Source organism: Pan troglodytes, chromosome 2 (genome assembly GCF_028858775.2).
Source record: "Pan troglodytes isolate AG18354 chromosome 2, NHGRI_mPanTro3-v2.0_pri, whole genome shotgun sequence".
In the NCBI taxonomy this organism is placed as follows: domain Eukaryota; kingdom Metazoa; phylum Chordata; class Mammalia; order Primates; family Hominidae; genus Pan; species Pan troglodytes.
In genome coordinates this window covers 71,764,932-71,783,755 of record NC_086015.1, presented here as the reverse complement: position 1 = coordinate 71,783,755, position 18,824 = coordinate 71,764,932, and the positions used below count along the sequence as shown (strand labels likewise).

Below are 18,824 nucleotides of genomic sequence, written 5' to 3'. Positions count from 1 at the left end.
CTTAACACTCTTAAAAAAACTGTTAAAGAAACCTGGCGACCCTGTTTTGTTTTGTGTCGTATTTTTAAGAGGCTTGGATTGGCAGGTAAATTTTTCCAACTAAATGGGCCTTAAATATCCCCCATGTAAAACCTGGATGATTTAGACTGAGCCAGCTACAAATGAGTTGGCTTATAGGCTAATTAGTGCATTGAAGACCAAAGCATGCCCCTAATGTTATTTCTTCAACTAGAGAGGTTTCTGAAACGGTGACAGTTGTGAACCTAGAAGTAAATAATTAATGACAAAACAACTCATGGCTTTCCAAGCAGAATTTTCTTTGAAAGTTATGTGATCATATTTGAAATACCACATAACAGTCATATTAGGGATCTCTAGGCTGGTTACAATGAATTTTGAAATGTAAATAACCAGCTCAGATCCCTCTGGGTGTCTCAGAGGTTGAAATTTAACTCTTAGTTTGCCATTTGGCAAAACATGGCTTTTTGTTTATCTTTATAAAGAGTCCCAAAGAAATATTAGGCATCTCAAAGATTGTATAAAGCAATGCTTATTATTGTTGGAACTTCTCATTTCTTTATTTAATTCATTGTTTAAAATTTTGTTTCCATTGTATGCTAACTATGATGCTACACATGGGGAACAATGGTAAACAAGAGAGATAGGTCTCCTTTCCTAGAGAAACTATGCCAATGGGGATTTAAATAATGAAAAATAATAAGGCAGATTCACATAGTGAGAGAGTAGAAGAAAAGGATGGGAGGATAGGATGTTACTTTGGATAGAAGGGTCAGCAAAGGAATTTGTGTCCATGAGCAGTGATACTCAAAGTGTGTTCCCTGTACCAGTAGCATCTGCATCACCTGAGATCATGATGGAAATGCATATTCTTGAGTCCTACCCATGACCTACTGAATTAGAAACTCTAGACAGGGGGCCAGCTGTCTGGTTTTAACATGCAACACCTCCCCACACACACGGGTGACTGTGATATGCTCTTGAAGTTTGGGTAGAACCTAACAATCTCATTTGAACAAACTCTCTCTAGATAAGTCTGATATATCATTGTACTTTGAAGTTCTGGTGAGTCTACCATTTTTATTCTACCTTCTTTTGACCACATGCCTCTTTCCCACACCCCCCTTAATTGCCCATTTCTTTGTTCTTCTTTACAACAAAATCCTCAAAGAGTCTAATTAATTTTTTTATAATCTCTCTTAATCCTTCTCCAATTAAGTTTACATCTACATTACTACATCAAAACTGCTCAGGCCAAAGTCACCATTGACCTCACATTGCTAAATCCAAAAGATTTCAGTCTTCATTTTACTTGAGTTATTCACAGCATTTGAACAAATTGACCTACCTTCCTTCTTGAAGCACTTCCTTCCTTGGCTTTCTCTTTCTTTCCTAAAGTATCCATCCTGTTAGCTACTTTTTTCTTGTCCACCTGTAAACGTTGCCACACCCCAGAGATTAGACCTCGGGCCTCTCAACTACTCTATCTACAGTTGCTGGATGCATTTAGTTTCATGGGTTTAGATACCATATATATGCTTTCAACCCCCAAACTTAGATCTCCACCATTGACTTTTCCAAAAACTTCTTATTCCCACTTGTCCTGTGGATGTTTAATCGGCACCTTAAACTTAACAAGACCATAATAGAACTTCTGATTCCCTCCCTGCAACCTGCTTCCCCATCTCAGTAAACGACAGCTCTACCTTTTCTGAACAACTCTGGCTCCAAATCTTGGAGTCATCCTTGACTCTTTCTTCTTTTTCGCCCAAAATCTAATCTTTCATTATATCCTCCCTGTTGACATTGCCTGTAAAATATATCTAGAATGTAGGCCAGGCACGGTGGTTCATGCCTGTAATCTCAGCACTTTGGGAGGCTGAGGCAGGCGGACCACCTGAGGTCAGGAGCTTGAGACCAGCCTGGCCAACATGGTGAAAACCGTCCTACTAAAAAAATACAAAAATTCGCCAGAAGTGGTAGCACGCATCTGTAATCTCAGATACTCAAGAGGCTGAAGCATGAGAACTGCATTGAGCTAAGATCATGCCATGGAACTGAGTGACAGAGTGGGATTCTGTCTCAAAAAAAAATAAAAAATAAAATAAAACATATCTAGAATCCAAATAGTTACCACCACCACCGCTACTACCATTCTGGTCCAAGGCACCATCCTGTCTCACATGGATAATTGCTCTAGCATCCTAATGTACATTCCTGATCCCACATTGCTCCCTACAGTCTATTTTTTACCACCAGGCATTGTCATCCATCTTACTCAAACAAAAAGCCAATGTTTTCACCATAAACCACAAAGGTCTACATAGCCTAGACCCTTTTACCTCTCTGAGCTTCTCTTCTAGTACCCTCTCCCTCATTCCCTTCTCTCCACTCATATGGGCATCCTAGCTTTACTCAAACAGGCATGCTGCTGCCTCAGAGCCTTTATATTTGCTTTTCCAACTGCCTAGAGTGCTTTTCCCCCAGATAGTTTCATGGCTTATCTATGACTCCCTTCAATGTCAGCCCAAATGTCTTCCCAGCAGTGGCATATGCCCTGCTTCACTTTCCTCCATAAAATAGATCACCCTCTATATTTACTTATACACTTGTTTATCTGTATCTCCTCACTAAAGTTACAAGCACACACTGTCTTGTTCCCTGCGTTATCTCCAGTGCCTAGAATAGTGCCTGGCACATAATAGGTCTTTAAATAAATATTCGTAGAAAGAGTTAGTGTAATACTTCAGGTCTCAGATCAAATATCTACCACCTCAGGGTGGATCAACCCATCCAAAACACCTTTCCACGCCCCCACTCTATAGCCTATCACCATGTTTATTTCTGTATTGCAGTTGTGAGGATACTTGCTACCTTCTTTAGTGTTTTATTTATTTATTCATATTGTCTCCCTCCCAACAACACTAGGTTATATGCCCCATAGGGACTAAGACCTCATCTATCTTCCTAGTGCTTATCATAGCACCTAACACAGTGGTGCATTTCAAATATTTTTTAGTACAAGTGTGTAAAGAAATAAGGTGCTTCTCCATGCTCTCTTGATATTATCTTATTAAATCTTCATATTGAAATTTTGAGGGCAATGGTGTCATCTCCCTTCTATTTATGAGAATACCAGAGCTCAGCAAAGCTACTATCTTGCCCAAAGTCACTTGGAGAGCAAATCACAAAACCCAAGTCAAACTCTAAATCCACTCTCTTTCCATTGCATTGCTTTATAGGGAAACCAGCCAGAAGGACAATAGGATTCCTTTGACATAATATTCTAATTTGATGAAAAAGATATTTGGATTAAGATGTCAATCATCAATAATGTTTTTATGGCCACCCCTCTCTATTATTTTACTGTGACTTTAAAAGAGGAATTTAATATTTTAACCCAAATGAATAATAAAGAAATTTAGACTTATGGAAGAAAAATGTTTGGAAAAATAAAGCCTTTATTTCTTTTAATGACTCCAGAGTCATGGCTAATTTTTTGTACGACATCTAGAGAATGATTGTGTAGTGGAGAAAATATTAAATTCAGAATCCAGGTCTGTCACAAATTATACTTCAGAAGAATATAATCACCTCTCTGAGTGACCATTTTCTCACCTAAAAAGTGAAGATAATGCCTATTTCAGAGAACTGCAGAAATAAGAGCAATTGCAGTAAGTATGCCAAACTGTCTATTGTCACCTCAAAGTCCTTGTCATCCCCTTCCGTGGTGTCCTCTACATTGCAAAGAAGTCAGAACGATAATTTCCAGAATTTCCTTCATGGAACATCTCCAGGTTGGATTCTGCCAGAGAGAAGTACTTGTATAAGATTTGGAAAGCAGAAAGGAGAATTAAGCCATTATCATAAAGAGGCATCGCAGCACAGGAAAGGTTGGCAGTGGCTTCTGCAAGCACCTGTGTGCATCCCCCTCTTCAGTGCTGTGGACACCTGCAGTGGTGGGAGGTGTCTGCTGGAGACTTCCTCCCCTACAAGGCATGCTGAACAGCTCAGTAGGGATTCCTGCAGCATCCTGGAGCTCTTGAGAGTTACAGCAGCTTTCAACGGGTGTCTAGACCCAGTGAGTTCAAGGCTGCTGACTGAGATGATTGGAAATAACTTTTCTGACCATTGACCTTTGCTACCGCATCCTCCCCAAAATTGCCTAAGTCTCTATTTGCCTAAATTAAAAGACTTTATACTTGGAACACATTGAGTGGCTTCTGTGTATTTGATGAAACCCGAATCATAAATAATGGTAACAATTTATGCATATTGAATAATGCCCATGGGCAGGGCATGGTGCATCTTCTTATTGAATTGCCCTGTAAATAATAGATATCATTAGGCCCATTTAGTTGATGAGGAAACAGAGGCTTATAGAGATACTTGCCCTCAGTCACACAATTTATGAGCACCAAATAGGGATTATACAAGAAAGTACATTAGAAACTGAAAAGCTCTGTACTGATGGGAGATATTTAGCTCCGTATCCTTTCCTGGTAGAATTTCCCACAAGAGTGAAAATAAATCCCTCTTTTTTCAGGGACAGAGTCCTCATTGTTCTCTATTCTAATATTTCTCAATCTGGCACCATTAACGTTTTGGGCTAGTTCATTCTTTGCTGTGTGGGCAGTTGGCAGGGGTGGGGGTAGGGGCAGTGGCTGCCTTGTACATGGTAGAATGGTGAGCAGAATCCCTGGGCTGTACTCACAAAATACCAGGAGCACCCCCAACGGGTATGACAGCAAAGTGCCTCTGGCACTATCAAATGTTCCCTGGAGAGTGGGGTGGCAAAATACCCCCCAACTCTGCCCCCATGAGAATCACTGAGTTGTAATCTTCCTGCTTGGGGTCTAGACTTGTAAGGGCCACAGATCTAGCCTCCCATGACACACCCTGTCCTAGGTTTCTGTGCTCTCTAGCAGTAAACAGTTCCTGCAGGGAAGCACATGCTTTTACAAAACCTAAAAGAAAAAAAAGATGCAGATGATTGGGTTTCGTATAATATCATTTGGTTTAAAATATATTAAAATCTACCTACAGCAAAAGATATGAAAATACTCATACCAACCTGTTCACGTTCGCCACCTTAAGGATGTGGGCAGTACAAAAGATGATGAGTTTTTTTATGTTTCTGCCATGGTTTAACTTATTAGAATGAGCAAATTTTACTTTTTCAAATATTTTTATCCATGACAATTAAATGTGCAGTAAATATTAGAGCATCCAGTATGTGCAGACCCTAAGCTAGACACAGTAAAATAGATCAAAATGAAGCACATAAAGTCCCTTCAAAAGCCATCAATCCTTTCTGCAAAACTCAGGAGGTTTGAAAATCTGAGTGGTTAGGTATTTCAGGAATAGGCACCCAAGGTTATGGCCCTAAAGTAAAGCATCAAGCGAGAAACTGATTCTGGGTCCATCATTTCCTTGCATCCTAGCCACCCCCAATCAATGCCTTTTTTGATTACTTTGTACTTCACCACGACATTTACTGAGGCCCAAATCATAGGCAACAGGACTTTCATTCTCCACATCCAAAGAGCAGACAATTTCCTTTCCTCACTTACTCCAGCCATCTTCTCCACTCTGGAAAAAGCAGGAAATTTCCGCTCCAATAGAAAGCAAAAGGAGTTGTAAATAAGTATGTTCCCTCACTGAATTAACAACACCAGGCACTAGAATTGTAAGTTCTTTCTATTAATATTACTCAACTCCGGAACTTGTAGACACCCAGTAGTACAACGTCTCTCAAACTAATTGAATAAAAATCACCTGGGACCCACACAAGATGAACTGAATCTGAATATGTGAGTGGGAGGCAGTGGTGGTGTAGAAATCTGATTTTTAACAACTACTCAGGGAAATATTTTTGCACAGAAAGTATAGTATCTTCTATACAGTATGCATTCAATAAATATTTCTTAGTCATTTTGAATTGATTCAGATGAAAAGCCAGTGACTCTTTCCTTGAATGCTAAAGTATAAAGAGATGTTGAGTAGAAAAACTCTGAGCTTTCAAGCTAGGCATTTTCCTTCCATAAACCTCTGTGATTTGGGTAAAAGCAGAGTAGCTTTAAAATTAAAGAGCAGTTTAAAAGGCCTTTAGAAATGGATATGACTTTCATCACAGCAAATGGCCCCACATTCTAGTAGACTTTGGAATTTAAGTCTAACATCTGGGCAAACTATTAGTCAACTATTCCTCTGAGAAGTGTTTGAGAGCAAATGATTATTAAAAACATCACCAGAAGGTCATTTTATCACCTTCCTAATTTCATTTTAGAGGATCTAAATTTCCTTCCACCGGGATGTTTGCCTGGAGCAATCAAATCATCTCCGTGCCAGCCAGGTGAAGGGGACTGATATGAGAACTACTTCTAAGAGCATCTGAGCTTTCAAGTTTTAAGTCATTGAAAGTTTCAAGCGATGTTCTAACTCAAAAGGAATGTGCTATAAATTATGATATGCAAAGGAGAAATAGGAGTATCTCTTTAAACAAACTCGAAAAGGAAGATAGCTATAACAAATGAAAAGGAGATTTTAGCACACAACAAACAGGAGGAAATAGGTTTCAAACGGTAAATAAACATTAATTAGTCTTTATAAGAAGATTGTTAAATTTAATTCATACCAAAAGGATGAAATTTGGAGGAAAGGGTCCACTAAAGGCTTTATTTTAAATTACAAATTTTCATCTAAAGAACAAATTGTCTTAAAAGCTCCATTTTATTACTCAGCACTGTTTTCACTTTATGGAATATTTTGCATTATATTTTAATTAAAGTTATAATTACAGAACTAAATATAATTAGCTTCTTTCTTCAAAAGAAATTGGAAGTGAACTTACTTTATTAAATTTTCAATGTGTTTCTTGCAGTGTTACATAGTTTATTCTAATTAATTGAAGGAGAACTCATAAATATTTTATCAACATGGGGATGTGATTAAAAACTCGAGAATTTTTCCCTTACTTTTTAATTTTATACCCCCTAATTTTTGGCTCTTGCTCAAATATATACAGATGATGTAGAAGGTTGAAGTCCCTCGTTATGTTCCCTCTTAACCTGATGTTTAGCCGACAGGTTGGTTGAAGCATTTATTCCTTCATTTTCTTTCCTTTTGGGTCAGCATTTTGCAGTCTTCCCAAGGAAGAAAGGTGATCATCAGGCTCTACACATCTTTCCAGAATGGATACAGTAATGGACATCATGTACCCAACTGTTGTATTTCTGCCTATCTCATCGCCTTTTTCTCAACCTCAGTGTTCCACAAGGACAAGTACTTCATATTTCTGTCATTGGCTGTCCATGCACACTACCGCAAACAGCATGCAGAACAGAGTAAGTGATCAATAAATGATGGTTGAGTCAATGAATGCACTCAAAATTTCCAAAATTTGTCCCCCTGAAGACTAGTTCTGAATGATGTTAATAGTAAATATTCATTCAAAAAATTCCATGTCAGGGGGTTTAAGATAACTGACTATACGTGCTGGACATCAGTTCTCCCTAGAAAGAATAAAAATAATGAATAATTATACCTCAAATAGAATATCAAAGAGAGAACACTAGAACCCAGTGGAGGGCTCACAGGAAAAACCTGAAGCACAGAAAAAGAAGGAAGAGAAAGGCCAACTTAGTCATGATCAGCTAGAAGCCTGGAGGGACTCAGTATTGGAGGTAAGGGTAAGTGCAAGAGTTTTGGTAGCCCTCATCCCTACTGCAGACTTCCGGGATTGGAACTATGGGAGAGCTCCTCTGTTCTCATGACTGCACTAGTATGGGTGGTAATTTGGAGAATACATGAGAGCATTGCACCAGACTGTAAACTCATACTGGGTCACTCACCCTACACCCAGACTCAGTGGCTGTAGCAGGATGCCACTCTGACAGCACAGCTCTCAGGGACTGCATCCTGCCCTAGGAACCTCAACTCTGGTATCTTCATATCCCGGAGCTCCCTCTGACATTCGCCAGTGCCCAGTAGGAGGGCTGCAGCAACACTGCTAGCTGGACCTAAAGGAGCTGCAGGATTTCCAGCTCTGTAGCCCTCAGGGAGTGCTACTTCTGTGGAGGGATAGACGAGTACAGCACACCAAAATGGCAGCCCCCAGGATAAAGAAAACCAAAGGACTTTCTAGAGCCCAAGAGCTCCCTGCATGGGGCTGTGAAAGTGTGTCCACTTCCAGCAGGGGCACAAACTCTGTGCTCAGTTCTTCAGAGAGTGAAATTCCCTCCTACCAGCTGAGCAGCCTCTGTGCTATAGCCCATGCCTAGAGAAGGAGACCTCTGTTCTCCTCCACACAAACACTCCAGGCACGGCCACTGCTATAGCCACAGGAAGTTGGCACAAGCTAACCAGACTGCTGCCTCTCTCAGGCTGTGAGTGATGACCACAATCTCACTGGTGGAATAGTCTCTTAGCCTGGACTAAAAGGAAAGGAAAGGCCCCCTGACTCCACTAGGCAGCCCACTAGGTGGTCCTCTAGTGCTGCCACCACAAAGAGCAGGAGAGCCTGAGAGCTCCCTGTTTGGGACAGTAAAAAGTGACTCTGCCTTCAACAGTCATGCAAACTATGCTGGGCTTTGCAGGTAAAGAGTCAAGTCCCCCACGACTGGCCAAGCAGTCTCTGCTCACTCTGCCTCATAAGTGGAGAATAAGACCCCACCTCCCGCTTCGCACGCTTCTGCAGGAACAGCCACTGCTGCTGCTCAAGGAGGCTGATGTGGATGAGCTAGAGTGTGGTCTATCTGGGACTCTGAGGGACAACTGTGACCCCACTGGCAGCATGGCCTCAGCCCAGCATTGCACAAAGGGCGGTGTCTTTCCCTCCTCCTGCATAGAAATGCAGCATTGCTGCCCTAGAGAGTATCAGAGCCTGACAGCTGAGTGTTTGGGGATGTGGTGGAGACTCCACACTGCACGCACTGCCAGCTGCCACAGAGATTTAGTGTTGAGTCGCTGGAGTGGCATCTCCTGTGGTCCTGGGTTATATTGCAGCCTAAAAGCAAACTGCAGTGTCTAACCTAACTGACTATTCTGAACACTGGGACAGGGGTGTGAGAGGGAAGAAGACCTCATTCCTGACTGCCAAGAAAGAGGCACTGAGACTGTCCCTCACTGCCAGTACAGAGACCTCAGTGCAGCAGTGATCACTCGTCACTCAAATATTTGGTCTGAGGACTCCTTTGCCACCCCAGTCAGGGCTGGTGCTAAACTTGAGGGACCTCAAGTCTTTTCTGGTTGGCTCTGCCTAGCTTTGCCACCCACTCCTAGACAGAGGGGGCAGGACTTAGGCCTTGAGTGCTCCAGGGCCTAATCCACCAACCGGGACAACAGACTACTTCTCTCAGTTTACCAAGATCAAGCACAAACCTACTGTTACCACCACAGCTGGCTTTTACTGGCAAGCACCACCTACTGGCCTAGAGGTCAACCCACACAGCCCATTACAACATCTGCTGACACAACTGCACAGTGCTCAGGAATGAGACAAGCCTCTTAGGACCTCTACTACCACCATTGCCTATGCCACTCCAGCTACCCAGGATGCCATGAATCCACTCACCCACCCAGTACACTGCTCCTACAACTGGCATTTGTGAAAGCCACCATACTAAGGCTATTTATAACCAAGGAAATGATACAGTCTTCGCTACCAAATGCACCCATAAGCAAAGTCAACAGTCCTACTCAAAATACATCATAATCATATCCTCCAGAAAAAAAAGTCCTGCCCCAGTGAAAGTTTAATTCAAAAATAAGAAGAGACTGTTTCTCCAGATGTGAAGAAATCAGCATAATAATTCTGAAAGTATGAAAACCCTGGGTGTTATGACACTCCCAAAGGAACATAGCCATTCTCTAGCAATGGATCCTAATAAAAGGAAACTTCCAAAATGCCAGAGAATTAATTCAAAATATTCACTTTAAATACGCTTGATGAGATACTAGAGAAATCTAAAAACCAATACAAAGGAATCAGAAAATCAATTCACGATATGAATGAGAAATTTACCAAGGAGATAGATACCTTTTTTTAAAAAGCAAAACTTCTGGAAATAAAAAAAATTACTGAAGGAACTACAAAATACAGTTGAAAGCTTCAATAGTAGACTAGACCAAGCCTAAGAGAGAATATTAGAACCTGAAACACATCTTTTGAATTAATCCAATCAGACAAGAATAAATAAATGGAATTTTAAAAAGAATGAATAAAGCCTTCAAGAAGTATGGGACCATATGAAATGACCAAACTTATGAATCACTGGTATTCCTAAGGGAGAAGAAAAAGTTCAAAGTTTAGAAAACCTATTTTAAAATACAATAGCCAAAAATATCCCTAGTCTATCAAGAGATTTAGACTTTCTAGTATGAAAGGCTCAAAGAACACCAGAAAAATACATTACAAGATGTTCTTCACCAGAAAAGTCATCGGACTATCTAAAGTCCATGTGAAGGAAAAAATCCTAAATTCACCAAGAGAAAATTTTCTAGTCAGCTATAAAGGAAGCCCCACAAGACTAACAGTGGACTTCTCAGCGAAAACCTTTCAAACATCCAGGCACGGTGGCTCACACCTGTAATCCTAGCACTTTGGGAGGCCAAGGCAGGTGGATCCGTTGAAGTCAGGAGTTCAAAACCAACCTGGCCAATGTGGTGAAACTCTGTCTCTACTAAAAATACAAAAATATATATATAGCCAGGCATGGTGGTAGGCAATTGTAATCCCAGCTACTTGGGAGGCTGAGGCAGGAGAATTGCTTGAACCCAGGAGGCGGAGGCTGCAGTGAGCCAAGATCATGCCACTTCATTCAGCCTGAGTGACAGAGTGACACTCCGTCTCAAAAAAAACAAAAAACAAAAAAAAAAAAACAGCAACCTTTCAATCCAGAAGAGATCGGGATCCTATTTTCAAAGTACTCAAAGAATAACAAAAATTTCCAACCATGAATTTTATGTCCTGCCAGAAGAAGCTTCATAAATGAGGAAGAAATAACATATTTCCCAAAGAAGCAAATGCTGAGGAAATTCGTCACCACTGGACAAGTCTTACAAAAAATGCTCAATGGAGTACAAAACATGGAAACAAAAGGTCAATATTTGCCATCATAAAAGCCAGGAAAGTATAAAATTCACAAGACTTTTTTTGTTGTTTTTTGAGACAGAGTTTCACTCTTGTTGCCCAAGCTAGAGTGCAATGGTGCAACCTCAGCTCACTGCAACCTCTGCCTCCCGGGTTCAAGTGATTCTCCTGCCTCAGCCTCCAGAGAAGCTGGGATTACAGGCACCTGCCACCACACCCGGCTAATTTGTGTGTGTGTGTGTGTGTGTGTCTGTGTGTGTGTGTGTGTGTGTGTGTGTGTGTGTGTATTTTTAGTAGAGATAGGGTTTCACCACATTGGCCAGGCTGGTCTCAAACTCCTGACCTTAGGTGATCCACCCACCTTGGCCTCCCAAAGTGGTGGGATTACAGGCATGAGCCACTGTGCCCAGCCTAAAAGTCTTATTAAATAATTACACAAAAGAGAAAGAGAAAGAAATCAAGTGGCAACACAACAGCACTCCACTTAACCACAAAGACAAACAGAAAAAACAACAACAACAACAACAAAAAAGAATCTATAGAACAACTAGATAACAATTAACATTACGACAGAAACAAAACCTCCCATATCAATATTAACCTTGAAAGTAAATGGATTAAATCCTTCACTTAAAAGATATGGATTGCCTGAATAAATTTTTTTAAATGAATGAACTATAGTCTGCTTTCAAGAAACTCACCTTATTGCTAAATATATTTATAGACTGAAGGCAAAGGAGTGGAAAAAGATATTCCACATAAGTGAAAACCCAAAGTCCTAAAGTGAGCAGGAGTAGCTGTATTCATATCTGACAAAATAAACATTAAATTAACAATGTAAAAAAGATAAAGAAGGTCATGATAAAGGGATCAATTCAACAAGAATATATAACAATCCTAAATATATATGCACCCAACACCAGAGGACCCAGACTTATAAAACAAAGATTACTAGACCTAAAGAAAGAGATAGACAGTAATACTAATAGTGAGGGACTTCAACATCCCACTCACAGTATTAGACAGATCATTTAGACAGAAAATCAAGAAAGAAACGCTAGACTTAAATCAGGCTTTAGACCAAATAAACCTAACAGTTAATACAGAACACTCTCCCCAACCACTGCAAGACATACATTTTTTTTGTCAGCACATGGAACATTTTCCAAGATAGACCATATATTAGGCCACAGGTCAAGTCTTAATAAATTTTTTAAATCAAAATTATATCAGGTATCTTCTCAGACTACAGCAGAATTAAACTACAAATTAATACCATGTGGAACCCTGTAGACTGTGAAAATTAAACCACTCCTGAACAATGTTTGGGTGAACAATGAAATTAAGACAGAAATTAAAACATGTTTTGAAATAAGTGAGAATGGAAATACAATATACCAAAACCTCTGGGATACAGCAAAAGCAGTGATAAGAGGGAAGTTTATAATGTTAAATGCCTACATCAAATAAAAATAATCACAAATTAACAATCAAATGTTGCACCTCAAGGAACTGGAAAAACAGAACAAAGTAAACTCAAAGCTGGCAGAAGAAAGAAATAACAAAGATGAGATCAGAACTAAATGAAATTGAGACCAAAAAAAGATAAAAAGATCAACAAAATAAAAAAACAATTATTTGAAAAGATAAATAAAATTGACAAGCCACAAGCTAGACTAACAAAAAAAGAAGATCCACATAAACAAAGTCAGAAATGAATAAGGAGACATTACAAGTGACACCACAGAAATACAAAAGATCATCAGAAACTACGATGAAGAACTATATGCTCACAAACTAGGTAACCTACAGGAAATTAATAAATTCCTGGAAACATACAACCTCCCAAGATTAAAGCAGAAAGAAATAGAAATCCTGAATGGACCAATAATGAGTAATTAGATTGAATCAGTAATGTAAAAAAAAATCTCCCAATGACAACGAAAAAAATCCCAGGAACAGGTAAATTCATAGCCAAATTCTACCAAATGTACAAAGAACACCAGCGCACCCAGACTTATAAAACAAAGATTACTAGGCCTAAAGAAAGAGGTAGACAGTAATAATGCCAATCCTCCCAAAACTGTTCCAAAAAATCAAGGAGCAGGAAATCCTCCCTAACTAATTCTACCAAGCCAGTATTACCCTGATACCAAAGCCAGACAATGACACACACACACATACACACACAACTAGAGACCAATATCCGTGATAAACATAGATGCAGAAATCTTCAACAAAATACTAGCAAACTGAATCCAACAGCACATCAAGAAGATAATGCACCAGCATCAAGTGAGTTTTAGTCCAAGGATGCAAGGATGGTTCAACATATGCAAACTGATATATGTGATTCATTATATGAGCAGAATTAAGGACAACAACCATATGACCATTTCAATAACTGCAGAAAAAGCTTCTGATAAAATTAAGAACTGCTTCATGATAAAATTCTTCAACAACATAGGCATTGAAGAAACATACCTCAACATAATAAAAGCCATATATGACAAACCCATAGCCAACATCATACTGAATGGGGAAAAGTTGAAATAAATGCCCCTAAAAAGCTGAACAGACAAGAATACCCACTTTTACCACTCCAATTTAACATAGTACTGGGTGTCCTAGCCAGAGAAAACAGGCAAGAGAAAGAAATAAAAGACATCAAAATTGAAAAAAAGCAAGTCAAATTATCTCTGTTCACTGACAATATGATCTTGTACCTAGAAATTCTAAGGACTTCTCCAGAAAACTCTGAGATTTGCTAAGTTAATTAAGTGAGGTTTTAGGATACAAAATCAATATACAAAAATCAGTAGCATTTCTGTACAACAATAATAATCAATCTGAAGACTGGATCAAGAAGTCAATCATATTTATAATAGCTACCAAAAAATAAAATATCTAGTAATATGTTTAACCAAGGAGGTGAAAGATCTCTGCAAGGAAAATTATAAAACACTGATGAAAGAAATTATAGATGATGCAAAAACAAATGGAAAAACATCCCATGCTCATGAATTAGGAGAATCAATATTATTAAAATAACCATGCTACTCAAAGCATTCTACAGATTCGATGTGATCCCTATTTAAATACCAGGGTGATTTTTCACAGAATTAGAAAAAAAGAATCCTAAAATTATTATGGAACCAAAAAAATAGCCTGAATAACAAAAGCAATCCTAAGTAAAAAGGACAAAGCTAGAAGCATCACATTAATTCACCTGAAATTGCACAACAAGCCTATGGCAAACAAAACAGCATGGTAATGTAATAAATATAGACACATAGATCAATAGGACAGAATAAAATGTGCAGAAATAATGCCACACATCTATAGTTATCTGATCTTTGATAAAGTTGACAAGAACATACACCGGATAAAGGACACCCTTTTCAATACTTGTGCTGGGGAAACTGAATTGCCATATGCAGAAGAATAAAACTGGGTCCCTATCTTTCACTACATACAAAAATCAGCTCTAGATGGATTAAGTACATAAATGTAAGGCCTGAAGCTATAAAAATACTAAAAGAAATCTAGGAAAAACTCTATGAACATTGTTATAGGCAAAGAATGAATGACTATGACCTCAAAAGCACAAGCAACAAAAATGGACAAATGAGACTTCATTAAACTAAAAATCTTCTGCACAGCAAAATAAATGATCGACAGAGTGAAAGACAACTTGTAGAATGGGAGAAAATGTTTGCAAACAATGCATCTGACAGGGGACTAATATCCAGAATGTACAAGCAAGTCAAACAACTTAAAAAAAAATCCCCAAATAACCCCATTAAAAAGTAGGCAAAGAACATGAACAGACATTTTCCAAAAGAAGATATACAAATGGCCAACAAGCATATGAAAAAAAATGCTTAATATCACTAATCATCAGGAAAATGCTAATTAAAACCACGATGAGATATCATCTTACACCAGTCAGAATAACTATTATTTAAAAATTCAAAAATGACACATGTTGGCAAGGATGTGGAGAAAGGAGAATGCTTATGCATTAGTGGGAATGTAAATTAGTATAATCTCCATGAAAAACAGCATGGAGATTCCTCAAATAACTAAAAATAGAACAACCATTTGGTCCAGCAATCCTGCCACTGGATTTCTGCCCAAAGGAAAAGAAATCATTACATCAAAAAGATATCTGAACTCAAATGTTTATCACAGTACTATTTATAATAGCAAAGATATGAAATCAACCTAAGTTCCATCAATGGATGATTAGATAAAGAAAATATGGTATATATATATATACAGGCACAATGAAATACTATTCACTCACAATAAGAATGAAATTATGTCTTTTTCAGCAACATGGATGGAACTGGACGCTTAAGTGAAACAACTCAGAAACAGAAAGTAAAATACTGCATGTTCTCACTTCTAAGGGGGACCTAATAATTTCTACACTTCGACGTTGAATGGAATAATATACATTGGTGGCCAGGCACAGAGGCACATGCCTGTAATCCCACCACTTTGGGAGGCTGAGGCAGGCGGATCACCTGAGGTCAGCAGTTCAATACCAGCCTGGCCAACATGGCAAAAGCGCATCTCTACTAAAAATAAAAAATCAGCCAGGCATGGTGGTAGGTGCCTGTAATTCTAGCTGCTGGGGAGGCTGAGGTAAGAGAAGCACTTGTACCTGGGAGGCAGAGGTTGCAGTGAGTCCAGACTGTGCCACTGCACTGTAACCTGGGCAACAGAGTGAGACTCCAACTCAAAAAACTATATATATATATATATATATATATATACACACATACATATATACATACACACACACACACACACACCACACACACATTGGAGACTTGCAAGGGTGGGAGGGTGGGAAGGGAGTGAGGCATCAGAAATTACTTAATGGGTACAATGTGTGTTATTGGGGTGATAGTTACACTAAAATCTCAAATTTCACCACTACACAAAATATTCATGTAAATGTGACAAAACTACACTGTTACCCTTGAAATTTATACAAATAAAAAAGAATTCCATGTCAGGAAAACATAGTTTCTTGACAGAAAGACTTCCAAGAAGAGGATCAAATATATAATGTTACCTATACTTATTTGACCAGAAACAACTTTTTCCCTGCACTCAGCTCATGAGACCAGTGTTTAGCAGAACATACACTGTGAATTTCTGCCGTCTGTCTCAATGGCTTTGAGTGGGGTGAGGGGAAATCATACTTAGGTACTTGAGAGTGCAGTTAGTCATGTCCCCTGGTTCATTGTATACAATCATCAGTGATCCCTGGGGCAAAACCCTATTTTGATCAATTGATTGATCAACAAGTTCCCCTTTAACTTCATTCTCTTATGCTTCCCCTATAGGCAACCATATCACTTTGTTTAATGTGAATGTTTTCATTCATATATATTCTTATGTTGGGCCGGCAAAGGAGTGGAGGGGGTGAGGAAGGAACTGACACCCTAGAATATTCCTTTTTGTATATAGTTTTGACCTTCTCAAGCCTTTAATCCTCTACATAATAAAAATAACTAAATCAATAAGGGTGGAAGGAGGAGGGGACTAAAACTGAAAGCAAAGTGAACCACATGAATTCAATTGTATTTCAAAGGAATGCTACAATTGCTCTTAAGAGGAACAGAAAGAAAGGAGTGAGGAAGAGACGGAAGGAGGAAAAGAGAGAGAGAAAGAACAAGAGAATAAAAAAATAAAAAGAGAGAAAGGAAGAGATGAAGGAAAGGAGGGAGGAAATAATGGAGGGAGAGAAAAAAGAAAAAGAAATAAAGGAAGAAAGGAAGAAAAAAATCCAAGTAATTGGCCATCCACCCTCAGTTTGCAGCGGAGTAGGGTAGGGTGGTAACAAGAATTGTAAACAAACCCTGAACTATTTTTGATAATCTTTTTTGTAATGGTGTGGGAAAAGTTGTGAAATTATTTTAGATGTATTAGAGGGTTGAGCAAATGAATTAATTTAGGAGCCAGGGTTGTCAATGAGAAAGAAGGTACCTACGAATATGAAACGGGGAAAGACAAGAAATAGCCATGTAGGGATGATTTGAAAATTGTGAGTATTGGTGCGAATTCAAAATTTCAAAGATACGTAGATATATGTACAGGCGCATGTATATGTGTACATGTTTAAGCACATATGTACACATATGCAAGTGTGTATATATATGTCTGTGTATATAGCATGTATTTCCTAGTTCTGTACATTGAAAGGGTCAAAATGCCACACCTAGTAACAATGAGCACACCTAGTACCTAGAGCTTGCTATCTAATATAATTCCCCACTGAAAGAAACCAGGACTCCTTAGAGAAGTGGCTGATTCCAGGGCTTGGGTAAATAGGTGTAAGATGAGCCTGGAACATCTTGGTATGCTATCAAGTAAGTGCTCAAATAATTGATGGGAGAACGCCCAAAGATACAGAAGCCAGCTTAACGGTGCTCCCACCAGCCAAATACGGGGCAATTTCAAAAGGACAATAACTAACTAATCTATTAAAAACCATTTGGGGAATAAAGAAAATTATGTTTCCATATTGATAATAAATATATAGAAAAAATAAATAAAAAGGGGAGATGAGAGGGCTCTTGTTTATGGCAGAATACCATGTGCTGGCTAATAAATGTGGAAGGAGTACTGGGATAGAAAATCAGCAACTTGTAGCCATTGTTTATAAAGATTAGATGAGCCAAGGATTATTAATGAATGCAAAAAATTAGGGAGAAAAATTGATGTGGAGAAGAATATGTGCATGGTCTTAATGTGTCTCTCCACAGATTAAAGAGTGCAAGGGAAAAAATATTAATTATACAGTAGAGAAATCAGACAACACCTTAACCAAATGGTCAAAATTAACACCACCGATTAGGAGTAGATGGGAGTCCTGCCACCAGATGTGGCACCCCGAGAGGGACATGCCATCACCTATGCAATATTCTGGCCAAGCATGCATAACCTAAATCTAATCAGGAAGAAACATTAGATGAAGCCCAAATGAAGATCATTCCGTTAACACATATGAGTATTGAGGAGTGTATTTTTTAATGTCAATGTTGTACAGAAACAAAGGGTATTCTACGTTAAAGGAGGTAAAGAGACATGACAGCCAAATGCAATACCTGACTCTAGACTGGATCCTGTAATAGAGAAGGAAAAGTACTATTTAAAAAATCTTTGGGTCAACTGATAAAACTAGAACATAATAAAATTGTACCAATACAAAGTTATGATGTTGATAACTGTACTGTAGTCATATAAGAGCATATCCCTATACTTAGGAAATACACAGTGAAAAATTAAAAATGGCCATGAAAAGAGAAAGAAATAAAGGGTATTCAAATAGGAAGATAGGAAGTCAAATTGTCTCTGTTTGCAGATGACACAATTTTATATTTAGAAAACCCCATCATCTCAGCCCAGAAACTCCTTAAACTGATAAGCAACCTCAGCAAAGTCTCAGGATACAAAATCAATGTGTGAAAACCACAAGCATTCCTTTCCACCAACAACAGACAAGAGAGCCTAATCATAAATGAACTCCCATTCACAATCACTGAGAGAGTAAAATACATAGGAATACAGTTAGCAAGGGATGTGAAGGACCTTTTCAAGGAGAACTACAAACCACTGCTCAAGGAATTGAGAGAGGGCACAAACAAACGGAAAAACATTCCATCCTAATAGGAAAAATCAATATCGTGAAAGT

General features: G+C 38.7%; 1 non-coding gene across 1 annotated transcript in view; it reads right to left on the bottom strand.

Moving 5' to 3' along the window:
• TAFA1 (TAFA chemokine like family member 1) overlaps window positions 1–18,824 on the bottom strand; it is a 170,395-nt gene that overhangs the window by 3,029 nt on the left and 148,542 nt on the right. The window contains exon 8 of the transcript XR_010155642.1: window positions 3,721–3,823. This is a non-coding gene — a transcript (TAFA chemokine like family member 1). The remainder of the gene's footprint in view (window positions 1–3,720; window positions 3,824–18,824) is intronic.